The sequence below is a fragment of the Ranitomeya imitator genome, chromosome 9, assembly GCF_032444005.1.
Source record: "Ranitomeya imitator isolate aRanImi1 chromosome 9, aRanImi1.pri, whole genome shotgun sequence".
In the NCBI taxonomy this organism is placed as follows: Eukaryota; Metazoa; Chordata; class Amphibia; order Anura; family Dendrobatidae; genus Ranitomeya; species Ranitomeya imitator.
This window is the reverse complement of record NC_091290.1, coordinates 150,519,766-150,545,582: the sequence shown is the minus strand read 5'-3', so window position 1 is coordinate 150,545,582 and position 25,817 is coordinate 150,519,766. Positions and strand designations below refer to the sequence as shown.

At 47.6% G+C, this 25,817-nt stretch overlaps 1 long non-coding RNA gene across 1 annotated transcript in view; it reads left to right on the top strand.

Annotated features, from left to right (window-relative positions):
* The window catches only part of LOC138649821 (uncharacterized), a 33,302-nt gene extending 8,112 nt beyond the window's left edge, over nt 1-25,190 (top strand). Inside the window, exons 2-3 of the long non-coding RNA XR_011315368.1 lie at nt 430-532; nt 24,625-25,190. This is a non-coding gene — a long non-coding RNA (uncharacterized lncRNA). The remainder of the gene's footprint in view (nt 1-429; nt 533-24,624) is intronic.
* The last annotated feature ends 627 nt before the right edge of the window (nt 25,191-25,817 follow it).

The following is a 25,817-nucleotide window of genomic DNA, read 5'->3' as shown; positions in this document are numbered from 1 at the left end:
GTGTGGTGGTAAATGCGGTAATAGTGTTGGGGTTGATGTCACCTTTGTATTGGCAGCTGACATCAAGCCCAGGGGTGAGTAATGGAGAGGAGTCTGTAAGATGCCCCCATACTAACACCAAAGTCATATTATAAATAAAAAAAAAGCACCCATAATAAAGTTCTTTAAATAAAGACAGTGACACCTTTATTTTAACTAAAAATAAAAAAAAAACAAAGTTATACTCATCTTTACGCCAAATCCACTGAAGCCCATGTCCCCTGTAAAAGAGAAAACATAATAAACAACCATATCCCTCACCTGTCCCTGACGTGAATATTATCCTCCGATGTCTGTGGATATGTAATCACTTTTCACAGCTTTAATCAGGGTCCAATTAGAAATACTACAACATTCTAATGGACTGTTTGTTTCCCTTTGATTTTCTAGATGACTATTTTCTGGGAGTGAATGAAACCATTGTCCACGTTGTTCGCAGCTGATGACGTTGTTCCCGTGTATCAGTAGAAGGACTGTACAGCAGTGATTTGGGGTAAGCAGAGATCCTAGAACACAAAGTGCAGTGGGAAGATTTACAGGATAAAACCGACTAAGACCAGACAAAGCAAAGACATAAGCCATCTTGTGCCTCGGGGATGCCCGGTCGCCTTTTTTCCGTCCCATCCCCCACATTTATGCAGGATCTGTTGGGATCTTGCACTCATTCCCACTATGGACTGTGCTGCGGCTGACTTGTATCGGCCCCATGTTATCAGGGGCCACATAGCAGCCCGCCAGTATTTACTTCCTATAGATTGAATCATACATAGTCTTGTATCCCGCCTGTTGCTTGCAGAGCACTGACGTCGCCGCTGACACATGATCCAATGATCCATATTGGCTTGTATAACCGAGAAGATAACACCTGGATATGTGATCCCCTCCCCCAGACTGGGGCTTATGTAAGAGGAAGACTGCCCTTCCTCCTGCACAGTGCGGGGAGATTTCAGGTCACCCCTAGAATTTACAGCCAGAGCTATAATGTGTTCAAAATGTGCTGCAATTCCCGCAGAAGACGTAGAAGGAGGCAATGTATGTGGTGTGATGGCGGTACATGGGGTGTCCGGCTCCACGACCGCTCCGCCACAGGGTAATATCACTGGCGCTCTGTGCAATGAGCTGGAAGGACCTTCCACATGAATAGGCCATGAGCAGATCCTGCCGAGCCAGGAATGTAGTGGCTGAGGATGTAACATGCCCGATAATGGATGGAGAGAGGAAGGTGTACACCCCTTCACCGCTGGGAGGAGGGTGCGTGCCCCTTCACTGCCACCAGGAGGAGGGTGTGCACCCCTACACCGCTGGGAGGAGGGTGCGTGCCCCTTCACCGCCAGCAGGAGGAGGGTGTGTACCCCTTCACCGCTGGGAGGAGGGTGTGTGCCCCTTCACCGCCACCAGGAGGAGGGTGCGTGCCCCTTCACCGCCACCAGGAGCAGGGTGTGTGCCCCTACACCTCTGGGAGGAGGGTGCGTGCCCCTTCACCGTTGTCAGGAGGAGTGTCAGCGTCCCTTCACAGTCGCCTTGAGGGTCTGCACCCCTTCACCGCTGCCAGGAGGAGGGTGTGCGCCCCTTCGCTGCTGCCAGGAGGAGGGTGTGTGCCCCTTCACCGCCACAAGGAGGAGGGTGTGTGCCCTTTCACCGCTGCTGGGAGGAGAGTCAGCTCCCCTTCACCGCCGCCAGGAGGGTGAGCGCCCCTTAACTTCCGCCTGGAGGAGGGTGCATGCCCCTTCACCACCGTCAGGAGGAGGGTCAGCGCCCCGTCACAGTCGCCATGAGGGTGTGCACCCCTTCGCCGCTGCCAGGAGGAGGGTGTGTGCCCCTTTACCACCACCAGGAGGAGGGTGTGCGCCCCTTCGCCGCTGCTGGGAGAAGGGTCAGCGCCCCTTCACCATCGCCAAGAGTGTGAGCGCCCCTTAACTTCCGCTAGGAGGAGGGTGTGTGCCCCTTCATCGCTGCTGGGAGGAGGGTGAGTGCACCTTCACTGCTGCCAGGAGTGTGAGCGCCCCATCACCTCCGCCAGGAGGAGGGTCAGTGGCCCTTCACCGCTGCCGAGAGGGGGATGTGCGCCCCTTCACACCACCACGTATCACATTCCTAAACTGACATATGAGGAATCCTCTTACTGACACATCTGGTGTAAAACAAATCAGCGCACAATGAGGGAGTTATAGAAAGAGGCACAAAATTGTTTAAACCTATTAAATTGGCAAATTGTTGTGAATCTGGTGAAGCGAGCTTTTATTATGTTTTCCCAGGGGCTTCTGAGGAGACTGTGACATGTCATGGAGAAAATATATCCATGCATCCTCATCCGTGACATTTCATTGTGTTCTTTTAGGATGAACTCCTGTCTGCACAATCTGCTGCAAAATCACAACACATGAATATATCCTGTGTATGTGTGTGTGTATATACAGTACAGGCCAAATGTTTGGACACATCTTCTCATTTAAAGATTTTTTGTGTTTTCATGACTATGAAAATTGTACATTCACACTGAAGGCATCAAAACTATGAATATTAACATGTGGAATTACAATGCCTACAAGTAGTATTCAACCCCCTGCAGATTTAGCAGGTTTAATAAGATGCAAATAAGTTAGAGCCTTCAAACTTCAAACAAGAGCAGGATTTATTAACAGATGCATAAATCTTACAAACCAAAAAGTTTTGTTGCTCAGTTAAATTTTTATAAATGTTAAACATAAAAGTGTGGGTCAATTATTATTCAACCCCTAGGTTTAATATTTTGTGGAATAACCTTTGTTTGCAATTACAGCTGCTAATAATCGTCTTTTATAAGACCTGATCAGGCCGGCACAGGTCTCTGGAGTTATCTTGGCCCACTCCTCCATGCAGATCTTCTCCAAGTTATCTAGGTTCTTTGGGTGTCTCATGTGGACTTTAATCTTGAGCTCCTTCCACAAGTTTTCAATTGGGTTAAGGTCAGGAGACTGACTAGGCCGCTGCAACACCTTGATTTTTTGCCTCTTGAACCAGGCCTTGGTTTTCTTGGCTGTGTGCTTTGGGTCGTTGTCTTGTTGGAAGATGAAATGATGATCCATCTTAAGATCCTTGATGGAGGAGCGGAGGTTCTTGGCCAAAATCTCCAGGTAGGCCGTGCTATCCATCTTCCCATGGATGCGGACCAGATGGCCAGGCCCCTTGGCTGAGAAACAGCCCCACAGCATGATGCTGCCACCACCATGCTTGACTGTAGGGATGGTATTCTTGGGGTCGTATGCAGTGCCATCCAGTCTCCAAACGTCACGTGTGTGGTTGGCACCAAAGATCTCGATCTTGGTGTCATCAGACCAGAGAACCTTGAAGCAGTCAGTCTCAGAGTCCTCCAAGTGATCATGAGCAAACTGTAGACGAGCCTTGACATGACGCTTTGAAAGTAAAGGTATCTTACGGGCTCGTCTGGAACGGAGACCATTGCGGTGGAGTACGTTACTTATGGTATTGACTGAAACCAATGTCCCCACTGCCATGAGATCTTCCCGGAGCTCCTTCCTTGTAGTCCTTGGGTTAGCCTTGACTCTTCGGACAAGCCTGGCCTCGGCACGGGAGGAAACTTTCAAAGGCTGTCCAGGCCGTGGAAGGCTAACAGTAGTTCCATAAGCCTTCCACTTCCGGATGATGCTCCCAACAGTGGAAACAGGTAGGCCCAACTTTTTGGAAAGGGTTTTGTACCCCTTGCCAGCCTTGTGACCCTCCACGATCTTGTCTCTGATGGCCTTGGAATGCTCCTTTGTCTTTCCCATGTTGACCATGTATGAGTGCTGTTCACAAGTTTGGGGAGGGTCTTAAATAGTCAGAAAAGGCTGGAAAAAGAGATAATTAATCCAAACATGTGAAGCTCATTGTTCTTTGTGCCTGAACTACTTCTTAATACTTTAGGGGAACCAAACAGAATTCTGGTGGGTTGAGGGGTTGAATAATAAATGACCCTCTGAAAAGACTTTTCACAATTTAAAAAAAAAGAAAGAAATAACATTCTTTTTTGCTGCAGTGCATTTCACACTTCCAGGCTGATCTACAGTCCAAATGTCACAATGCCAAGTTAATTCCAAATGTGTAAACCTGCTAAATCTGCAGGGGGTTGAATACTACTTGTAGGCACTGTATATACTTAATTTCAGTTGTTTCACACTTTTTTGTAATGTCTTATATTCTAGGTTCTTAAAAGTAGACACCTTTTGCTTTGATGACTGCTTTGCACACTCTTGGCATTCTCTTGATGAGCTTCAAGCGGTAGTCACCGGGAATGGTTTTCCAACAATCTTGAAGGAGTTCCCAGAGATGCTTAGCACTTGTTGGCCCTTTTGCCTTCACTCTGCGGTCCAGCTCACCCCAAACCATCTCGATTGGGTTCAGGTCTGGTGACTGTGGAGGCCGGGTCATCTGGCGTAGCCCCCATCACTCTCCTTCTTGGTCAGATAGCCCTTACACAGCCTGGAGGTGAGTTTGGGGTCATTGTCCTGTTGAAAAATAAATGATGGTCCAACTAAACGCAAACCAGATGGAATAGCATGCCGCTACAAGATGCTGTGGTAGCCATGCTGGTTCAGTATGCCTTCAATTTTTTGGACTGACTGACCTTCATTTCTTAAAGTAATGATGGCCACTCGTTTTTCTTTACTTAGCTGCTTTTTTTCTTGCCATAATACAAATTCTAACAGTCTATTCAGTAGGACTATCAGCTGTGTATCCACCAGACTTCTTCACAACACAACTGATGGTCCCAACCCCATTTATAAGGCAAGAAATCCCACTTATTAAACCTGATGGGGCACACCAGTGAAGTGAAAACCATTCCTGGTCACTACCTCTTGAAGGTCATCAAGAAAATGCCAAGAGTGTGCAAAGCAGTCATCAAAGCAAAAGGTGGCTACTTTGAAGAACCTAGAATATAAGACATATTTTCAGTTGTTTCACACTTTTTTGTTAAGTATATAATTCCACATGTGTTAATTCATAGTTTTGATGCCTTCAGTGTGAATGTACAATTTTCACAGTCATGAAAATACAGAAAAATCTTTAAATGAGGTGTGTCCAAACTTTTGGTCTGTAGTGTTTATATGTGTGTGTGTGTGTGTGTATATATATATATATATATAATTTTCTAAGGGTCACTTCCGTCTGTCTGTCTGTCACGGATATTCATTGGTCGCGGCCTCTGTCTGTCATGGAATCCAAGTCACTGATTGGTCTTGGCAAAACGCCCACGACCATTGCCACGACCAATCAGTGACGCCCACAGTCCGGCGGCAATATGGCCGCTCTTTCCTCCCCGCAGTCAGTGCCCGCTCCATACTCCCCTCCAGTCAGCGCTCACACAGGGATAATGCCAGCATTACCGGAGCGCGGTGTAACGCACTCCAGTTATGCAGCTATTAACCCTGTGTGACCGACTTTTTACTGTTGGTGATGCGTATGCAGCATCAATAGTAAAAAGATCTAATGTTACAAATAATAATAATATTAATAATAATAAAAAAAAGGTTATTCTCACCCTCCGACGTGGTGCTGTCCTCGGCAGTGCAAGTGGCAGGTTCCGTTGCTAAGGATGCTATGCAAGAAGGACCTGCCATGACGTCACAGTCATGTGACCGCGACGTCTTCACAGGTCCTGCGCGTATACCAACCCTGGGACCGGAAGCTGCCGCGTGCACCGCACACAGGCGCCAGGACTACAAGGGGCCTTCTGAAGGTGAGTATATGTTTATTTTTTATTTTTTAACCTGTTACATACATGGCTGGGCAATATACTACATAGCTGGGCAATATACAGTACTACGTGGCTGCTGTATACTACGTGGCTCTGTGCTGTATACTATGTGCTTGTGCTGTATACTACGTGGCTGGGCAATATACTACGTGACTGGGCAATGTACTACGTGACTGGGCAATATACTACGTGGCTGGGCAATATACTACGTGGCTGGGCAATATACTACGTGGCTGGGCAATATACTACGTGGCTGGGCAATATACTACGTGACTGGGCAATATACTACGTGGCTGGGCAATATACTACGTGACTGGGCAATATACTACGTGGCTGGGCAATATACTACGTGGCTGGGCAATATACTACGTGGCTGGGCAATATACTACGTGGCTGGGCAATATACTACGTCACTGGGCAATATACTACGTGACTGGGCAATATCCTACGTGACTGGGCAATATCCTACGTGACTGGGCAATATACTACGTGACTGGGCAATATACTACGTGGCTGGGCAATATACTACGTGACTGGGCAATATACTACGTGACTGGGCAATATACTACGTGTCTGGGCAATATACTACGTGACTGGGCAATATACTACGTGACTGGGCAATATCCTACGTGACTCGGCAATATACTACATGACTGGGCAATATACTACGTGTCTGGGCAATATACTACGTGACTGGGCAATATACTACGTGGCTGGGCAATATACTACGTGGCTGGGCAATATACTACATGACTGGACAATATACTACGTGGGCTGGGCAATATACTACGTGGAGATGCATATTTTAGAATACCCGATGCGTTAGAATCGGGCCACTATATATATATATATATATATATATATATATATATATATATACAGGTCCTTCTCAAAAAATTAGCATATAGTGTTAAATTTCATTATTTACCATAATGTAACGATTACAATTAAACTTTCATATATTATAGATTCATTATCCACCAACTGAAATTTGTCAGGTCTTTTATTGTTTTAATACTGATGATTTTGGCATACAACTCCTGATAACCCAAAAAACCTGTCTCAATAAATTAGCATATCAAGAAAAGGTTCTCTAAACGACCTATTACCCTAATCTTCTGAATCAACTAATTAACTCTAAACACATGCAAAAGATACCTGAGGCTTTTATAAACTCGCTGCCCGGTTCATTACTCAAAACCCCCATCATGGGTAAGACTAGCGACCTGACAGATGTCAAGAAGGCCATCATTGACACCCTCAAGCAAGAGTGTAAGACCCAGAAAGAAATTTCTCAACAAATAGGCTGTTCCCAGAGTGCTGTATCAAGGCACCTCAATGGTAAGTCTGTTGGAAGGAAACAATGTGGCAGAAAACGCTGTACAACGAGAAGAGGAGACCGGACCCTGAGGAAGATTGTGGAGAAGGACCGATTCCAGACCTTGGGGAACCTGAGGAAGCAGTGGACTGAGTCTGGTGTGGAAACATCCAGAGCCACCGTGCACAGGCGTGTGCAGGAAATGGGCTACAGGTGCCGCATTCCCCAGGTAAAGCCACTTTTGAACCATAAACAGCGGCAGAGGCGCCTGACCTGGGCTACAGAGAAGCAGCACTGGACTGTTGCTAAGTGGTCCCAAGTACTTTTTTCTGATGAAAGCAAATTTTGCATGTCATTCGGAAATCAAGGTGCCAGAGTCTGGAGGAAGACTGGGGAGAAGGAAATGCCAAAATGCCTGAAGTCCAGTGTCAAGTACCCACAGTCAGTGATGGTGTGGGGTGCCATGTCAGCTGCTGGTGTTGGTCCACTGTGTTTCATCAAGGGCAGGGTCAATGCAGCTAGCTATCAGGAGATTTTGGAGCACTTCATGCTTCCATCGGCTGAAATGCTTTATGGAGATGAAGATTTCATTTTTCAGCACGACCTGGCACCTGCTCACAGTGCCAAAACCACTGGTAAATGGTTTACTGACCATGGTATTACTGTGCTCAATTGGCCTGCCAACTCTCCTGACCTGAACCCCATAGAGAATCTGTGGGATATTGTGAAGAGAAAGTTGAGAGACGCAAGACCCAACACTCTGGATGAGCTTAAGGCCGCTATTGAAGCATCCTGGGCCTCCATAACATCTCAGCAGTGTCACAGGCTGATTGCCTCCATGCCACGCCGCATTGAAGCAGTCATTTCTGCCAAAGGATTCCCGACCAAGTATTGAGTGCATAACTGAACATTATTATTTGATGGTTTTTTTGTTTGTTATTAAAAAACACTTTTATTTGATTGGATGGGTGAAATATGCTAATTTATTGAGACAGGTTTTTTGGGTTATCAGGAGTTGTATGCCAAAATCATCAGTATTAAAACAATAAAAGACCTGACAAATTTCAGTTTTGGTGGATAATGAATCTATAATATATGAAAGTTTAATTGTAATCATTACATTATGGTAAATAATGAAATTTAACACTATATGCTAATTTTTTGAGAAGGACCTGTATATATATATATATATATATATATATATATATATATACAAACGAAGGGGGATGATCTTTTTGGTTTGCCCATAAGATCATTGTTGTCTGCAGCTCATCATCCTATGTCAGCATGTGCTGCCGAGAACTATGTTAGCCTATGCTCACTGAACCATCAATTACATGTCTGAAGCCAGGTCATCCTATGTAAATATGTGCTGCCGAGAAGTGTGGTAACCTATCAGGGCCGGCGTCAGCACCCGACACACCTGGGCAAGTGCCGGGGCCCTCAGAGTAGACTGGAGAGTCGATCTTCTGTAATGATGGAGAAGTTGGTTTTGGAGGTGGAGGGCTGGGCAGATGGGAGGAAGGGCTCTGGGGGTTGTTGACCAAAACGGTCTCTGATTTATACTGTATGGAGCAATATATGGGGCCCTGTTATGATCAAGTGGCCTTGGAGCAGCATGAAATGACCTTCGCTGGAGCAGTGGTAACTTTACTGACCGCAACCCCTGATCCTATCACCGCAGCTAGTAGTAGCCGTGGGGTGTGCCTAACCAGACCTAGACACCTCGACACAGCCTAAGGACTAAATATCCCTAAAGATGGAAATAGGAAAACTCTCTTGCCTCAGAGTAGACCCCCAAAGGATAGGTAGCCCCCCACAAATAATGACTGTGAGTAGGAGAGGAAAAGACACACGCAGACAGAAAACAGGTATAAGCAAAGGAGGCCACTTCTACCTAGATAGGAAAGGATAGTACAGGATACTATGCGGTCAGCATAAAACACTACAAAATATCCACAGCAGAAAAATACAAAAACTCCACCACCTAACTAAAGATGTGGAGAGTATAGCTGCGACTCCAGCGAGACCAACTAGACTGAGAAAAACAACAGGCACAGTCTAGCAGGAACAAAATAGAAACAAGATAAGCACAGAAAATAAACACACAGCAGTGTGTCTAAAAAAATGAAGAAAACACTTCTCTTAGCTGAATTGGCAGCAAGCAGGAGGGGCCAGGCAGAGGACCAACACTTCGAAAGGAACATTGACTACTGGCAAGGACTAATGAGTCCTGCACAGCTAAATACCCCAGTCCGAATTGCAATTAGCAGAAACACCTGTCCAAGACTGCTGCTCAGGAATAACTGCATTACCATCAACAACCACCGGAGGGAGCCCAAGAGCAGAATTCACAACAGGGCCCATCATATACTGTACGGAACATTATATGGGGCTTATTATTCTGTATGGAGCAATATATGGAGCTCATTATTCTGTATGGAGTAATATATGGGGGGCATTATTCTGTATGGAAAAATATATGGGGCTTATTATTCTGTATGGAGCAATATATGGGGCTTATTATGCTGTATGGAGCAATATATGGGGCTCATTATTCTGTATGGAGTAATATATGGGGGGCATTATTCTGTATGGAAAAATATATGGGGCTTATTATTCTGTATGGAGCAATATATGGGGCTTATTATGCTGTATGGAGCAATATATGGGGCTCATTATTCTGTATAGAGCAATATATGGGGCTCATTATTCTGTATAGAGCAATATATGGGGCTCATTATTCTGTATAGAGCAATATATGGGGTCCATTATTCTGTATGGAGCAATATATGAGGCTCATTATTCTATATGGAGCAATATATGGGGCTCATTATTCTGTATGGGGCAATATATGGGGCTCATTATTCTGTATGGAGAAATATATGGGGCTCATTATTCTATATGGAGCAATATATGGGGCTCATTATTCTGTATAGAGCAATATATGGGGCTCATTATTCTGTATATAACAATATATGGGGCTCATTATTCTGTATAGAGCAATATATGGGGCTCATTATTCTGTATAGAGCAATATATGGGGCTCATTATTCTGTATAGAGCAATATATGGGGCTTATTATACTGTATGGAGCAATATATGGGGTCCATTATTCTGTATGGAGCAATATATGGGGCTCCTTATTCTGTATGGAGCAATATATGGGGCTCATTATTCTGTATGGAGCAATATATGGGGCTTATTATACTATATGGAGCAATATATGGGGTCCATTATACTGTATGGGACAATATATGGGGCTCCTCATTCTGTATGGAGCAATATATGGGGCTCATTATTATGTATAGAGCAATATATGGGGCTTATTATACTGTATGGAGCAATATATGGGGCTCATTATTCTGTATAGAGCAATATATGGGGCTCATTATTCTGTATAGAGCAATATATGGGGCTCATTATTCTGTATGGAGCAATATATGGGGTCCATTATTCTGTATGGAGCAATATATGGGTCTCATTATTCTGTATAGGGCAATATATGGGGCTCATTATTCTGTATGGAGCAATATATGGGGCTCATTATTCTGTATAGAGCAATATATGGGGCTCATTATTCTGTATGGAGAAATATATGGGGCTCATTATTCTGTATGGAGCAGTATATACATGTGCTGCCGAGAAGTGTGGTAACCTATAGTCACTGAATCAACAATTACAGATCTGCAGTGCCTCATCCTGTGTAAACCTGTGCTGCCGAGAATGATGGTAGCCTATTCATACTGAACCAATGATCTGAAGCTGGGTCACCCGTGCAGACAGGCCATTGAACAAAGCCGGACACTGTAAGTGCTCTTCAAGGGTCACTAGGTACAAGCAGATCTTCTGCACATGGCATTCGCTTATTATACAACCATCTCATTAGCGTCTCCAGGTGAAATGTGACGCTTATCTGTCAGAAATGTGGCCCAGAATTATTACCGTTAGATCTGGAAAACATCAGCACTTTCTATAGGTGTAAACAGCAAGCAAATCTGTGTGCAGCCATGAGAGAAGCGATGTTGGAGGCAGTGGGTGATAAGGGGTGCAGAGGAGGTGCAGAGGAGGTGCAGGGGTGCCGGATCATACAATCCTTACTGCTAAAGTTCAGGAAATAGTTTTGAAGGATCTGAGTTGAGCGGCTACAAACTATCGGCACAATGATGCCTTACATGTGTCAGGAAGGGCGCTGGGGCAGCCACAGGTGTTAGGAGGTTTGCAGTACGGTTACATGGCAGCCACTGATGTTGTGAGTTCTGTTTTTGGGCTCCCTCTGGTGGTTACTGATGGTACTGGGTGACTTGTGTTCTCTGCGGTCTCTGGTGTCCACCTGTTCCATCAGGTTATGGGAGTTTCCTATTTAACCTGGCTTTTTTGTCATTTCCTCGCCGGCTATCAATGTAATCAGCGTGTCTTTTTACCTCTGCTCCCTGCGTCTGTTATCTTCAGGACAAGCTAAGTTTTGATTTTCCTGTTCCACGTTTTGCTTAATTTTTGTCTTAGTCCAGCTTGCAGAGATGTGATTCCTTGCTGCTGGTTGCTCTAGTGGGCTGAAATTACTCCTCATGTTCCATGAGTTGGCACATGAGTTCAAGTAATTTCAGGATGGTTTTTTGAAGGGTTTTTCGCTGACCGCGCACTTTTGTATCCTCTGCTATCTAGCTTTAGCGGGCCTCATTTTTGCTGATTTTATTTTCATAAATATACGTATGTGCTTTCCTCTCATTTCACCGTTATTACATGTGGGGGGCTGCTATTTCTGTGGGGTGTTTCTCTGGAGGCAAGTGAGGTCTGTGTTTCTTCTTATAGGGGAAGTTAATCCTTCGGCTGGCGCGAGACGTCTAGGAATCATCGTAGGCACGTTCCCCGGCTACTGCTAGTTGTGTGTTTAGGTTCAGGATCGCGGTCAGCTCAGGTTCCATCACCCTAGAGCTTGTTTTGTTTTTGTGCTTGTCCTTTTGTGATCCCCTGCCATTGGGATCATGACACACTGACTACTGATGTTGCAGGGGCCACAGTGAGCAACTTGCATGGGCTAAACCTGCTCCCGTGGCTGCATTGTTTCCAGACTTGTCTCCATCGAGCTTATCGGGGATGTCATTGGTCGGTGATTACACAAGAGCTGTGGGAGCGTCTCCAGACTTGTCTCCATCATACATCGGGGACATCATTGGTCGGTGATTACACAGGATCTGTGGCAGCGTCTCCAGACTTGTCTCCATCATACATCGGGGACATCATTGGTCGGTGATTACACAGGAGCTGCTGGCAGCGTCTCCGGACTTGTCTCCATCGAGCACATCAGGGACGTCATTGGTCAGTGATTACACAAGAGCTGCGTCAGTGTCTCTGGACTTGTCTCTATCGAGCCCATCAGGGATGTAATTGGTCGGAGATTACACAGGAGCTGATGGCAGTGTCTATGAACTTGTCTCCATCGAGCATATCGGGGACATCATTGGTCAGTGATTACACAGGAGCTGACGGCAGTGTCTCCAGACTTGTCTCCATCACACACATCATTGGTCGGTGATTACACAGGAGCTGCCGGCAGCGTCTCCGGACTTGTCTCCATTGAGCATATCAGGGACGTCATTGATTGGTGATTACACAGGAGCTTCCGTCAGCGTCTCCGGACTTGTCTCCATTGAGCACATCAGGGACGTCATTGATTGGTGATTACACAGGAGCTTCCGGCAGCGTCTCCGGACTTATCTCCATTGAGCACATCAGGGACGTCATTGATTGGTGATTACACAGGAGCTCCTGGCAGCGGCTCCAGACTTATCTCCATCGAGCACATCAGGGACGTCAGTGGTCGGTGATTACACAGGAGCTGCCGGCAGCGGATTTAGCTGATTTGCCCAAGTGCATTCAGCAGCAGACGACCATTAATAATGACAGCAGCTGAGGCCGGAGGGGCCGGGATCTCTGCACGAAGCTCAGACCTCAGACTGGAGAAATCCAGGGGATGTGATCATGTCGTTTCCATCATTATTGGCAGATCAGTGTCGTCTCCATCCGGTGATCTCCAGAATTCCACGGCTTTTCCTTTTTGTTGTTGCAATTTCATTAGTGAGAAATATATAAGAGAAGGGAGAAACTGGAGGAGAACACAAGATAGAGGGCGAGAAGGCCGGTGCCTGTGAGAGCAGGAAGGGGCAGAGGGCACAGTGCTGCAGAGCATCGCTCCCCGGAGACCAGTGCTGCCAGTGTGCGCTGCGCCGTACAGACTGCTCCGCAATGAAGGTGCAATAGTCACAGGTGTAATGTCTGTTTCCGTATAGGATAAGTTGGCGCCACATAAATAAAGATGATTATACCCCTGTGTGCGGATGGCGCTGCCCCCGGCCAGTGACACATAGTGTCTGACTCATGGTGTAGGTCAGGGAGGCGGCTTCTGCTATATATTTGTATGGCTACAAATGTCGCTTTTCAGCCATTTCTTCTGCAGGAAAAAATATCTTGCAACATTCTGTCTGTAACATTGTATCCCAGGAATCTCACACCTTGCAACAAATGATTCCGGGAAGTAAGGCTATCTTCACACCTTGCATTGTATTTTTAATGCAAAGTTTAAGCTGCTGACAGAAAGTAAGTTTCGCTTCGTTTTTGCTGTTTTTTATTAGTTTTTGGTGCGTTTTTGTCAGGGTAGATCAGTCTCTTATGCATGCAGATAAAGTTTAGTGCATAAAAAAAAACAAAACAAATCTGATTCAACTTCATCAGGTTTTGGCACCAAAAACGCAGCAAAACCTGATACCTGCGTTTTATCCTTAGTTTTTGCAGCGTTTTTTGCATTTAGCCATTGCTTTCAATTTGTGAAAAACGTTGAAAGAAGTGGCATGCCACATTTTGCGAAAAAAAAAAAACAAGCAATTATGACAAAACTGGAAATGAAAACAAACAGTGGGCTGAGATTTTTCTGAAATCTTACTGACTTTGCCTGTAGTGTGAAATGCTGAAAATTTGCATAAAAAAGCAGAGGAAAAATAAGCAACGTGTGAACATAGCCTTAGATTTTGTGCCCCCTGTGCAGAACATCACGTATTAATTAGTCCTGGCCACTTGCTGCTTTATATACTACTGTTCCAGGAGCAAACATATGACTGGTGCAGCCACACAGGGGCCCGAAAGGTAAGGGGGTGCTTTTCCATGTCCAAAGCAGCAAGGAGCTTCTGTCATAGCCAAAGGGCCTATATACTGCTCTTGCACAGGGGCCCTTTTCTCTCAGTGTCCGTCACCACCTGACCAGTGTATATATCCACGTCCCTGGCACCGCTGTATCCCTTGGTGGTTACGTGTGACCTAAAGCTCTCGCTAATTTACCGTTACCACACCCCATCTTCAAGTTTCAGCCCGGACTGTAATCTCTCCTGTTACTGAATTCAAGGATTTGGGAACTTTATAATTTATGGATTAAGAGACCATAAACTTTAACCGCAGGGTATAAAGATGCTGTAGCTACAAGGTACCTTCTGTCTGCGGCTCCAGTCACAACTGGAAATACATTCCTGGTATTAATGAGCGCTAATCGCACTGGTGACACTGCCGGAGACATGAGAGGAAGCGTCACTGGCTGTGTGGGATTACGCCACAACTCCAAATATGTCTGCCTCTAAATACTTTATAGACTAGATGTACAGCAGAAATACACAGTCACCATTACAGTCTATGGCCCCGTCAGCGCTTGCGCCCGGACCGCGTTTTGCCTGGGATTTCACATGTATACCCCAACGGGGACACAACGCAATGTGAAAGCACCCTTACACTGCACATCACACTGAAAACACCATCCCCACTGTCACACATGGTGGTAGCAGCATCATGCTGTGGGGAGGCTTGTCTTCAGCAGGGGCAGGGAAGCTGGTCAGAGTTGATGGAAAGATGGATGCAGGGCAATCCTTGAGGAATACCTGTAAAGCTATGTGCCTACATTAGCAGCAGAGTGGATGGGATTTATAGATATCCTGTGCCCACTGTGCTTTTATTTACCGCTGCGTAAACTCCCCCATGGTGCCAGCGTTCGAGCCGGAGCATGTCAGTTAGCTGCAGCAGAGATGACAATGATCTGCAAACGGTGAAGAAGGTGGAAAGAAAGCCTTGTAATCAGACTGAATCTGAGCCAAGTGTTATCATCGAGGTTATTAATGGTCGTCTGAGGACGGGTCTGCCGCTGATCGCACTTATACTCCATATTGAATACATTCTTGGAAATCTTGCGTCCATTTTTTCCCCTTTTGCAGATCAGTAACCTGTCTCCATCCGGTCATCTCCAGAATTGCACGACTTTTCCTTCTTGCGGAATGTTGAGGAGCATAGCCATAGGATGAGTAGGCGATTTAGTTATGTCTGAGATCGCTCGTCTATTTTTATGTTATTATCCAGTGCTGAGGAAAAAACAGCCCCACCGTACGGCAATGTCAGCGCGGTCGGATTTCCCTGTATTCGAGGAAAACCTCCCGCACATGAAAGCCTCGGATCGCTCCAGCAGTGCGGAGGTTATAAAGAATCAACGTTTTCATCTTTCCCGGAATAATTTGGCTTCCTGTAATTTCATGATGAAAGTTTCTGCTCTTTTCCTGTGTTTTTCTTTTTTTTTTTTTGTATATATTTTATTCTTTTTCAGCTGTTACAGAATTGGCAGAAATTTCCGCTGATATTTGTGGTTACGACAAAATGCACAACAGCTCCGAAGAACGAATGTTCCCGGGGGATGATGAGATGTGATACAATCCAGACTGCTGTTGTGTAACATCGCTGTGAAGCTTGTGCTCCTGGGCCCCGATATCTACCATGGGCCCCAGCTACATTATATAACACTGGTGTATAGGGCCCCGTGTGACTTCTGTCTCTGCCTCCTCTACATCTATCAGTTCTCCTCTGGGGTTTCAGGAAAATCATTAAAAATCCTCTATTCCTGCCCTTCTCAGTTACAGTGGGTACGGAAAGTATTCAGACCCCTCTACATTTTTCACTCTTTGTTTCATTGCAGCCATTTGGTAAATTCAAAAAAGTTCATTTTTTCACATTAATGTACACTCTGAACTCCATCTTGTCTGAAAAAAAAAAGAAATGGGCTTCCATCCCCACCATTCCACTGAGACTGCCCTGACCAAAATTACTAACGACTTACAGCCAAAGCTAACAGACAATTCTCTGTACTCCTCCTTTTAGACCTGTCCTCTGCCTTCCACACAGTTGACCACTGCCGTTTACTACAGATCCTCTCTTCCTTTGGCATCAAAGACCTCACCCTATCCTGGATCTCCTCACACCTTGCCAACCGCACATTCAGCATCTCCCACTCCCACACTACCTCCTCATCTCGCCCCCTCTCTGTTGGTGTCCCTCAAGGCTCTGTCCTAGGACCCCTACTCTTCTCAATCTATACCCTTGGCCTGGGACAACTCATAAGGTCCTATGGCTTCCAGTACCATCTATATGCCGATAACACTCAGATCTACCTCTCTGGCCCAGATGTCACCTCTCTGCTCTCCAGAATCCCGGAGTATCTATCAGCCATATCCTCCTCCTTCTCCTCTCGCTTCCCCAAACTCAATGTGGACAAATCTGAACTCATTATGTTGCCTACATCTCGCATACCTTCCCTACCTGATCTATCACAATAAATAAAATCACACTTTCCCCCGTCCCGGTAATCCACTGCCTCGGAGTAAACCTGGACTCTGCCCTGTCCTTCAAACTGCACATCCCAAGCTCTCACCACCTCCTGTCACCTCCAGCTCAAACATATTTCCAGAATCCGTCCTTTCCTCAACCTTCACTCTACCAATATGCTTATGCACGCCCTCATCATCTCCCGCCTCGACTACTGCAACATCCTCCTCTGTGGCCTCCCTGCTAACACTTTCGCACCTCTCCAGTCCGTCCTTAACTCTGCTGCCCGACTAATTAATCTCTCTCCTCACTACACTCCTGCTTCCCCTCTTTGCAAATCCCTTCACTGGCTCCCAATTTCCCAGCGTATCCAGTTTAAATTACTAACACTGACCTACAAAGCCATCCATAACATTTCTCCTCCGTGTATTTCCACACTAATCTCCCGATATCTTCCCTCACGTGATCTCCGATCCTCCCAAGACCTCCTCCCCTCCACAATTATTCGCTCCTCATCCAACTGCCTCCAAGACTTCTCCCGAATATCCCCCTCTGGAATTCTGTGCCCCAACACGTCCGGTTATCCACCACATTTGGATTTTTCAAAAGAAACCTGAAAATCCACCTCTTCAAGGAATCTTACAGCCTGTAAAGACCACACGGCCACCTCAACACCATCAGAGCTACTGCAACCCCCGACCTACTGTCTCCTTTCCCACCATCCTGTAGAATGTAAGCCCGCAAGGGCAGGGTCCTCTCCCCTCTGTATCAGTCTGTCATTGTTTACTGTAAGTGATATTTGTATTTTGATGTAACCCCTTCTCATGCATAGCACCATGGAGTTAATAGTGCTATATAAATATGTAATAATAAAATGTAGACATTTTTGCATATTTATTAAAAAAAGAAAAACTGAAATATCATATGGCCATAAGTATTCAGACCCTTTGCTCCGACACTTATATTTAAGTCACATGCTGTCCATTTACTTGTGATCCTCCTTGAGATGGTTCTACTCCTTCATTGGAGGCCAGTTGTGAGTAATTAAACTTATAGGCTTTGATTTGGAGCGGCGCACACCTGTCTATATAAGACCTCACAGCTCACAGTGCATGTCAGACAAAATGAGGATCATGAGGCCAAAGGAACTGGCCAAGGAGCTCAGAGACAGAATTGTGGCAAGGCACAGATCTGGCCAAGGTTGCAACAGAGTTTCTGCAGTACTCAAGTTTCCTAAGAACACAGTGGCCTCCATAATCCTTAAAGGGACTCTGTCACCTGAATTTGGCGGGACTGGTTTTGGGTCATATGGGCGGAGTTTTCGGGTGTTTGATTCACCCTTTCCTTACCTGCTGGCTGCATGCTGGCTGCAATATTGGATTGAAGTTCATTCTATGTCCTCCGTAGTACACGCCTGCGCAAAGCAATCTTGCCTTGTGCAGGCATGTACTACGGAGGACAGAGAATGAACTTCAATCCAATATTGCAGCCAGCATGCAGCCAGCGAGTAAGGAAAGGGTGAATCAAACACCCGAAAACTCCGCCCATATGACCCAAAACCAGTCCCGCCAAATTCAGGTGACAGGTTCCCTTTAAGTGGAAAAAGTTTGGTACCACCAGAAGTCTTCCTAGACCTGGCCATCCAGCCAAACTGAGCAATTGTGGGAGAGGAGCCTTGGTGAGAGAGGTAAAGAAGATCCCCAAGATCACTGTGGCTGAGCTCCAGAGATGCAGTAGGGAGATGGGAGAAAGTTCCACAAAGTCAACTATCACTGCAGCCCTCCACCAGTCGGGCCTTTATGGCAGAGTGGCCCGACAGAAGCCTCTCCTCAGTGCAAGACATATGAAAGCCGCATAGTTTGCTAAAAAAAAACATATGATGGACTCCCAGACTATGAGAAATAAGATTCTCTAGTCTGATGAGATGAAGATATATCTTTCTGGTGATAATTCTAAGCGGTATGTGTGGCGAAAACCAGGCACTGCTCATCACCTGCCCAATACAATCCCCACAGTGAAGCATGGTGGTGGCGGCATCATGCTATGGGGGTGTTTGTCAGCTGCAGGGACAGGACGACTGGTTGTCATTGAAGGAAACATTGAAGGCGGCCAAGAACAGAGATATCCTGGATGAAAACCTCTTCCAGAGTGCTCTGGACCTCAGACTTGGCCGAAGGTTCACCTTCCAACAAGACAATGACCCTAAGCACACAGCTAAAATAACAAAGGAGCGGCTTCAGAACAACTCTGTGACTATTCTTGACTGGTGACCAGCCAGAGCCCTGACCTAAACCCAATGGAGCATCTCTGGAGAGACCTGAAAATGGCGTCCACCAACGTTCACCATCCAACCTGACAGAACTGGAGAGGATCTGCAAGGAAGAATGGCCGAGGATCCCCAAATCCAGGGGGGAAAAACTTGTAGCATCATTCCCAAGAAGACTCATGGCTGTACTAGCTCAAAAGGTGCTTCTACCCAATACTGAGCAAAGGGGCTGAAGACTTATGACCATGGGAGATTTCAGTTTTTCTTTTTTAATAAATTTGCAACAGTTTCTACATTTCTGTTTTTTTTTACAGTCAAGATGGGGTGCAGAGTGCACAGTAATGAGAAAAATATGAACTTTATTGATTTTACCAAATGGCTGCAATGAAACAAAAAGTGAAAAATATAAAGGGGTCTGAATACTTTCCGTACCCACTGTACATATCTTGCTGCTGACAATCACTATGGCTGCTATTAGATTGTCAAAATAAAATGGGAACTAAACACAACAGAAGTGCACGGTTTGTTACATTGTACCAGTAAAATGGATCAATCTGGGGTCCAGGATTTTTACTTCATGCAGGATTGTCAGGACTGGATACACTGAAACAAAGCCTAAAGTGTGAGGCACATAAGGATTAGTGGGGTATTCAGCCCCTGGATATGAGCAATCATTTTCCAATATTAGGCTATGTGCACACGTTGCGTTTTTTCGCTATAAAATCGCATACATTATGCATCCCATCATTTAGAATGCATTCCGGAATTTTTGTGCTCATGATGCGTTTTTTTTTTCCGCGAAAAAAATGCATTGCGGTAAAAAACGCAGCATGTTCATTGATTTTGCAGATTTTTGCCGCTATTTAATGCATTGGGAAGCTCTGGAAAAAAAACGCTTGTGGATTTCTTGCAGAAAATGTCCGGTTTTGCTCAGGAAATTTCTGCAATAAATCCTGAACGTGTGCACATAGCCTTAAGGTCAGCAAGCAGAGAGCTTAAAATGGTGGGAATTGAAACAGATTGTATTAAAAAGTTGCAAAACTTTTGCTATTTTTGCAAGAACCTCCAGCAATCAAATGTGATCTGTGCAGAAACAGGCAGCGACTCTTCTTCTGCAGGAGAGCTACACGTCTCCCGAAGAGTCTGTAGACTATGTGGCCAATCCTGGGATAAAAACTGCTTGAAATTTTTGCAGGGTACTTGGTATTGGTTTTTCTAACCAGACAACCCCTTTAAGCTTTCTTTATATGGCTGATCTCGCATTGGTGGACCTGACGATTATCCACGGATCAGATGTGACAGGTGACATCTGCTTGGGGAACAATGACGGCCCGACGGAGGAATCTGCTCTGAGCTCCGCACACCGCGGCCATGTTTAGTCTACCACAATATGGTTAACGATCATGGTTACATTGGTGACTCCAAATTCTTGTGTTCCCATTGATAGGACAGGGGGTGTTCTGGTGGAGGGCTTGCGGTGGGTTTCATTCACTCCATGTGTGGAGGGTGAATCTGCGAGTCGATTGTATCCAGATGCCTCTGGCCCATGTTTTTCATATTATATTTGCTGAGAGGAAAGGACAATAAAAGTCTTATTTGTTTTCTCCAAAATGATCATGTAAATTCACAGAGAACTGGCTCCAGCCAGCTCCTCACCGAGGATGACTAAGGAAAACCGAGAAACCCGAAGCCACATTTAATATTTGTATTATATGTTCCCAATGAAATCAAATGAAAAATGCCCAGAAACAAGATGTATCTAAGCCCATGTATCTATTTCTATTATGTATAATACCGTCTGCTGAGCTGTTATGTGTAATACTGTGATGTCTACAGTGAAGCACGGCGGGGGCTCGGTGATGTCTACAGTGGAGCACGGCGGGGGCTCGGTGATGTCTACAGTGGAGCACGGCGGGGGCTCGGTGATGTCTACAGTGGAGCACGGCGGGGACTCGGTGATGTCTACAGTGCAGCACGGCGGGGGCTCGGGGATGTCTACAGTGGAGCACCGCGGGGGCTCGGTGATGTCTACAGTGGAGCACGGCGGGGACTCGGGTGATGTCTACAGTGGAGCACGGCGGGGGCTCGGTGATGTCTACAGTGGAGCACGGCGGGGACTCGGTGATGTCTACAGTGCAGCACGGCGGGGGCTCGGGGATGTCTACAGTGGAGCACCGCGGGGGCTCGGTGATGTCTACAGTGGAGCACGGAGGGGGCTCGATGATGTCTACAGTGGAGCACACCGGGGGCTCGGTGATGTCTACAGTGGAGCACGGCGGGGGCTCGGTGATGTCTACAGTGGAGCATGGCGGGGACTCGGTGATGTCTACAGTGGAGCACGGCGGGGGCTCGGGGATGTCTACAGTGGAGCACCGCGGGGGCTCGGTGATGTCTACAGTGGAGCACATCGGGGGTTCGGTGATGTCTACAGTGGAGCACGGCGGGGGTTCGGTGATGTCTACAGTGGAGCACACCGGGGGTTCGGTGATGTCTACAGTTGAGCACACCGGGGGCTCGGTGATGTCTACAGTGGAGCACGGCGGGGGTTCGGTGATGTCTACAGTGGAGCATGGCGGGGGTTCGGTGATGTCTACAGTGGAGCACGGCGGGGGTTCGGTGATGTCTACAGTGGAGCACGGCGGAGGCTCGGGGATATCTACAGTGGAGCACGGCGGAGGTTCGGTGATGTCTACAGTGGAGCACGGCGGGGGCTCGGTGATGTCTACAGTGGAGCACGGCGGGGACTCGGTGATGTCTACAGTGCAGCACGGCGGGGGCTCGGGGATGTCTACAGTGCAGCACGGCGGGGACTCGGGTGATGTCTACAGTGGAGCACGGCGGGGGCTCGGTGATGTCTACAGTGGAGCACGGCGGGGACTCGGTGATGTCTACAGTGCAGCACGGCGGGGGCTCGGGGATGTCTACAGTGGAGCACCGCGGGGGCTCGGTGATGTCTACAGTGGAGCACGGAGGGGGCTCGATGATGTCTACAGTGGAGCACACCGGGGGCTCGGTGATGTCTACAGTGGAGCACGGCGGGGGCTCGGTGATGTCTACAGTGGAGCATGGCGGGGACTCGGTGATGTCTACAGTGGAGCACGGCGGGGGCTCGGGGATGTCTACAGTGGAGCACCGCGGGGGCTCGGTGATGTCTACAGTGGAGCACATCGGGGGTTCGGTGATGTCTACAGTGGAGCACGGCGGGGGTTCGGTGATGTCTACAGTGGAGCACGGCGGGGGTTCGGTGATGTCTACAGTGGAGCACGGCGGGGGTTCGGTGATGTCTACAGTGGAGCACACCGGGGGTTCGGTGATGTCTACAGTGGAGCACGGCGGGGGTTCGGTGATGTCTACAGTGGAGCATGGCGGGGGTTCGGTGATGTCTACAGTGGAGCACGGCGGGGGTTCGGTGATGTCTACAGTTGAGCACACCGGGGGCTCGGTGATGTCTACAGTGGAGCACGGCGGGGGTTCGGTGATGTCTACAGTGGAGCATGGCGGGGGTTCGGTGATGTCTACAGTGGAGCACGGCGGGGGTTCGGTGATGTCTACAATGGAGCACGGCGGAGGCTCGGGGATATCTACAGTGGAGCACGGCGGAGGTTCGGTGATGTCTACAGTGGAGCACGGCGGGGGCTCGGTGATGTCTACAGTGGAGCACGGCGGAGGTTCGGTGATGTCTACAGTGGAGCACGGCGGGGGCTCGGTGATGTCTACAGTGGAGCACGGCGGGGGGCTCGGTGATGTCTACAGTGGAGCACGGCGGGGACTTGATGTGTGCATGGGCTCGGTGATGTCTACAGTGGAGCACAGCGGGGGTTCGGTGATGTCTACAGTGGAGCACGGCGGGGGTTCGGTGATGTCTACAGTGGAGCACAGCGGGGGTTCGGTGATGATGTCTACAGTGGAGCACGGCGGGGGTTCGGTGATGATGTCTACAGTGGAGCACGGCGGGGGTTCGGTGATGTCTACAGTGGAGCACAGCGGGGGTTCGGTGATGTCTACAGTGGAGCACGGCGGAGGCTCAGGGATGTCTACAGTGGAGCACGGCGGGGACTTGATGTGTGCATGGGCTCGGTGATGTCTACAGTGGAGCACGGCGGGGGTTCGGTGATGTCTACAGTGGAGCACGGCGGGGGTTCGGTGATGTCTACAGTGGAGCATGGCGGGGGTTCGGTGATGTCTACAGTGGAGCACGGCGGAGGCTCAGGGATGTCTACAGTGGAGCACGGCGGGGGTTCGGTGATGTCTACAGTGGAGCACGGCGGGGGCTCGGTGATGTCTGCATGGGCTTGGTGATGTCTACAGTGGAGCACAGCGGGGGTTCGGTGATGATGTCTACAGTGGAGCACGGCGGGGGTTCGGTGATGATGTCTACAGTGGAGCACGGCGGGGGTTCGGTGATGTCTACAGTGGAGCATGGCGGGGGTTCGGTGATGTCTACAGTGGAGCACGGCGGAGGCTCAGGGATGTCTACAGTGGAGCACGGCGGGGGTTCGGTGATGTCTACAGTGGAGCACGGCGGGGGCTCGGTGATGTCTGCATGGGCTTGGTGATGTCTACAGTGGAGCGCGGCGGGGGCTCTGCGAGTAAGGGCAAACAAAGAATCGGATCCCGAACTATAAAGCTATGTGCACACGTAGAATGATCCTCTGCGGATTTTTCTGCAGCGGATTTGATAAATCCGCAGGGCAAAAACTGTGCGTTTTTTCCTGCGGTTTTTGTGCGGATTCCACTGTGGTTTTACACCTGCGGTTTTCTATTATGGCACAAGTGTGAAACTGCTGCGGATTCCGCGCAAAGAATTGACATGCTGCAGAATGTAAACCGCTGATTTTCCGCAGCATGTGAACTGCGCATTGCGTTTCCCATAGGTTTACATTGTACTGTAAACGCATGGGAAACCGCTGCAGACCCGCAGCAAAATCCACAGCCTGTACACATAGCCTCAGGCCAATGTGAGCATGTTTGTGCTGCATGTATACCAACTTAAACCAAGCTCACTTTTTATGCAAGCCGGGGCATGGCCTCCCTTCCTTGAGCTGGAAATTACATTTTAACCCTGCTGTTGTCTTCGGTCTGGGGAGAGCGATTTTGAACTTTGGTATTTTTTGGGGTGTTCAAGATGCAGTTCTGAAACTTGTGGTTGATTGACTTAAATGAGGATGGGTCGGTCGGCCACGGGTTTCAGAGCCGCATCTTGAATAGTTTAAAGAATATTGAAGTTCAAGGTCGGTCGTTTTTGACCGAAGACAACAGCAGGGTTAATAGCTTCCCAAGGCCGGTGTCCTCAGTTCTGGACCTGAACCTTTGTCTGCCATTATTCATACTGTGAGGTCAACTCTAACTCATGGTAAGAGTTTTAATATTAGACAGTGTGGGACCGTCCCAAACAGGGTCACCTTGATGACGATGGATTGGCTTTTATACTATTTTTGATTAAAAAAAAAAAAAAAAAAAACACAGTATTACTAAGAACCCAATGTTACTTAAATGCACTTTTGCTTTTTACTTATTTAGTTACAGCAGGGTTTGTTCGTTTTGCTTCTTGTAGTGAACGGTTATTGTAACATATTGTGCCTATTAATATTATATGGAATGTATGGATAGAACACATTAAATGCAGATTTCTGTCTGTTCTAGAACCTTTGCTGTTGGTTCTGGGTCACGTGGTGTGCAGAGTCGTAAGGATGCATCAATGCCGAGCCCCGACCTGCAGAGCTGACACTATTTCTGACCATCCAAACCAGGAAAGGTGGCGCTCACATTGTTTCTGCTTCAAAGGTAAGTCCCCGCCGTTTAATGGCCGCTGAGGGGTTCAGGTCTGTATGTGATGTGTGATATGACGGGTCACATGCCGGAAGATATGGAAGACAGCGCAGGTGACAGTACCAGAGCCCTGACTTCTCCTCACTTCCCCTTCCAAGCTGCAAAACAATGGGCCAGACGCAGTTATTTTCCTAGCCAAGGGGGGGGGGGCGGCCTAACTAACAGGAAGTGGGCCCAATCTGAAAATAAGACCCCAATACAAGAATCCCAGAAACTAACCCCTGACATGCTGAACATTGCAACCAAGGCTTCTTCATGTATTGTCATAAGGGTTTTGGTGTCAGTGTGAGACCCTCGTAACATTCAGGAGACATCGTGACTTGCATTTTGTACTACTGGATCATGGGGACAGTCAGCCGGACGTTGTACTTTACATCACTTTTTTTTTCCTGAAGATCATTGCTTTAGTCTATTCTGTCAGGAGGGTGCGGGAAAGCCGTCTGTAGTGTCGGGAGGGTGCAGGAAAGATGCCTGCAGCATCAGGAGGGTGCAGGAAAGACGCCTGCAGCATCAGGAGGGTGCAGGAAAGGCGCCTGCAGCATCAGGAGGGTGCAGGAAAGACGCCTGCAGCATCAGGAGGGTGCAGGAAAGCCACCTGTAGTGTCGGGTGTAGCATCAGGAGGGTGCAGGAAAGCCGGGTGTAGCATCAGGAGGGTGCAAGAAAGCCATTTGTAGCGTCAGGAGGGTGCAGGAAAGCCACCTGTAGTGTTGGGTGCAGGGTCAGGAGGGTGCAGGAAAGGCGCCTATCAATATCAAACAGTCCTTTATCTGAGAAATGGAGAGGATGAAGAAGGCAGCTCTGGCCAGTCCTAGTCCAGAAAAAGCTGTAACATGTACAGCCAGCTCATGCGGACGGGAGTCTCTATAGTAAATTTGTTGTAGCCATTGATCTCTATGTATGTAGTGTGTACAATACATTTTTCAAAATGGTCCTAGAACTGGCCACCAAGATGTTCTGCAGCTGGTTTATTTCCCATGATGTACCCTGGGAGAATCTGACCCAGTGC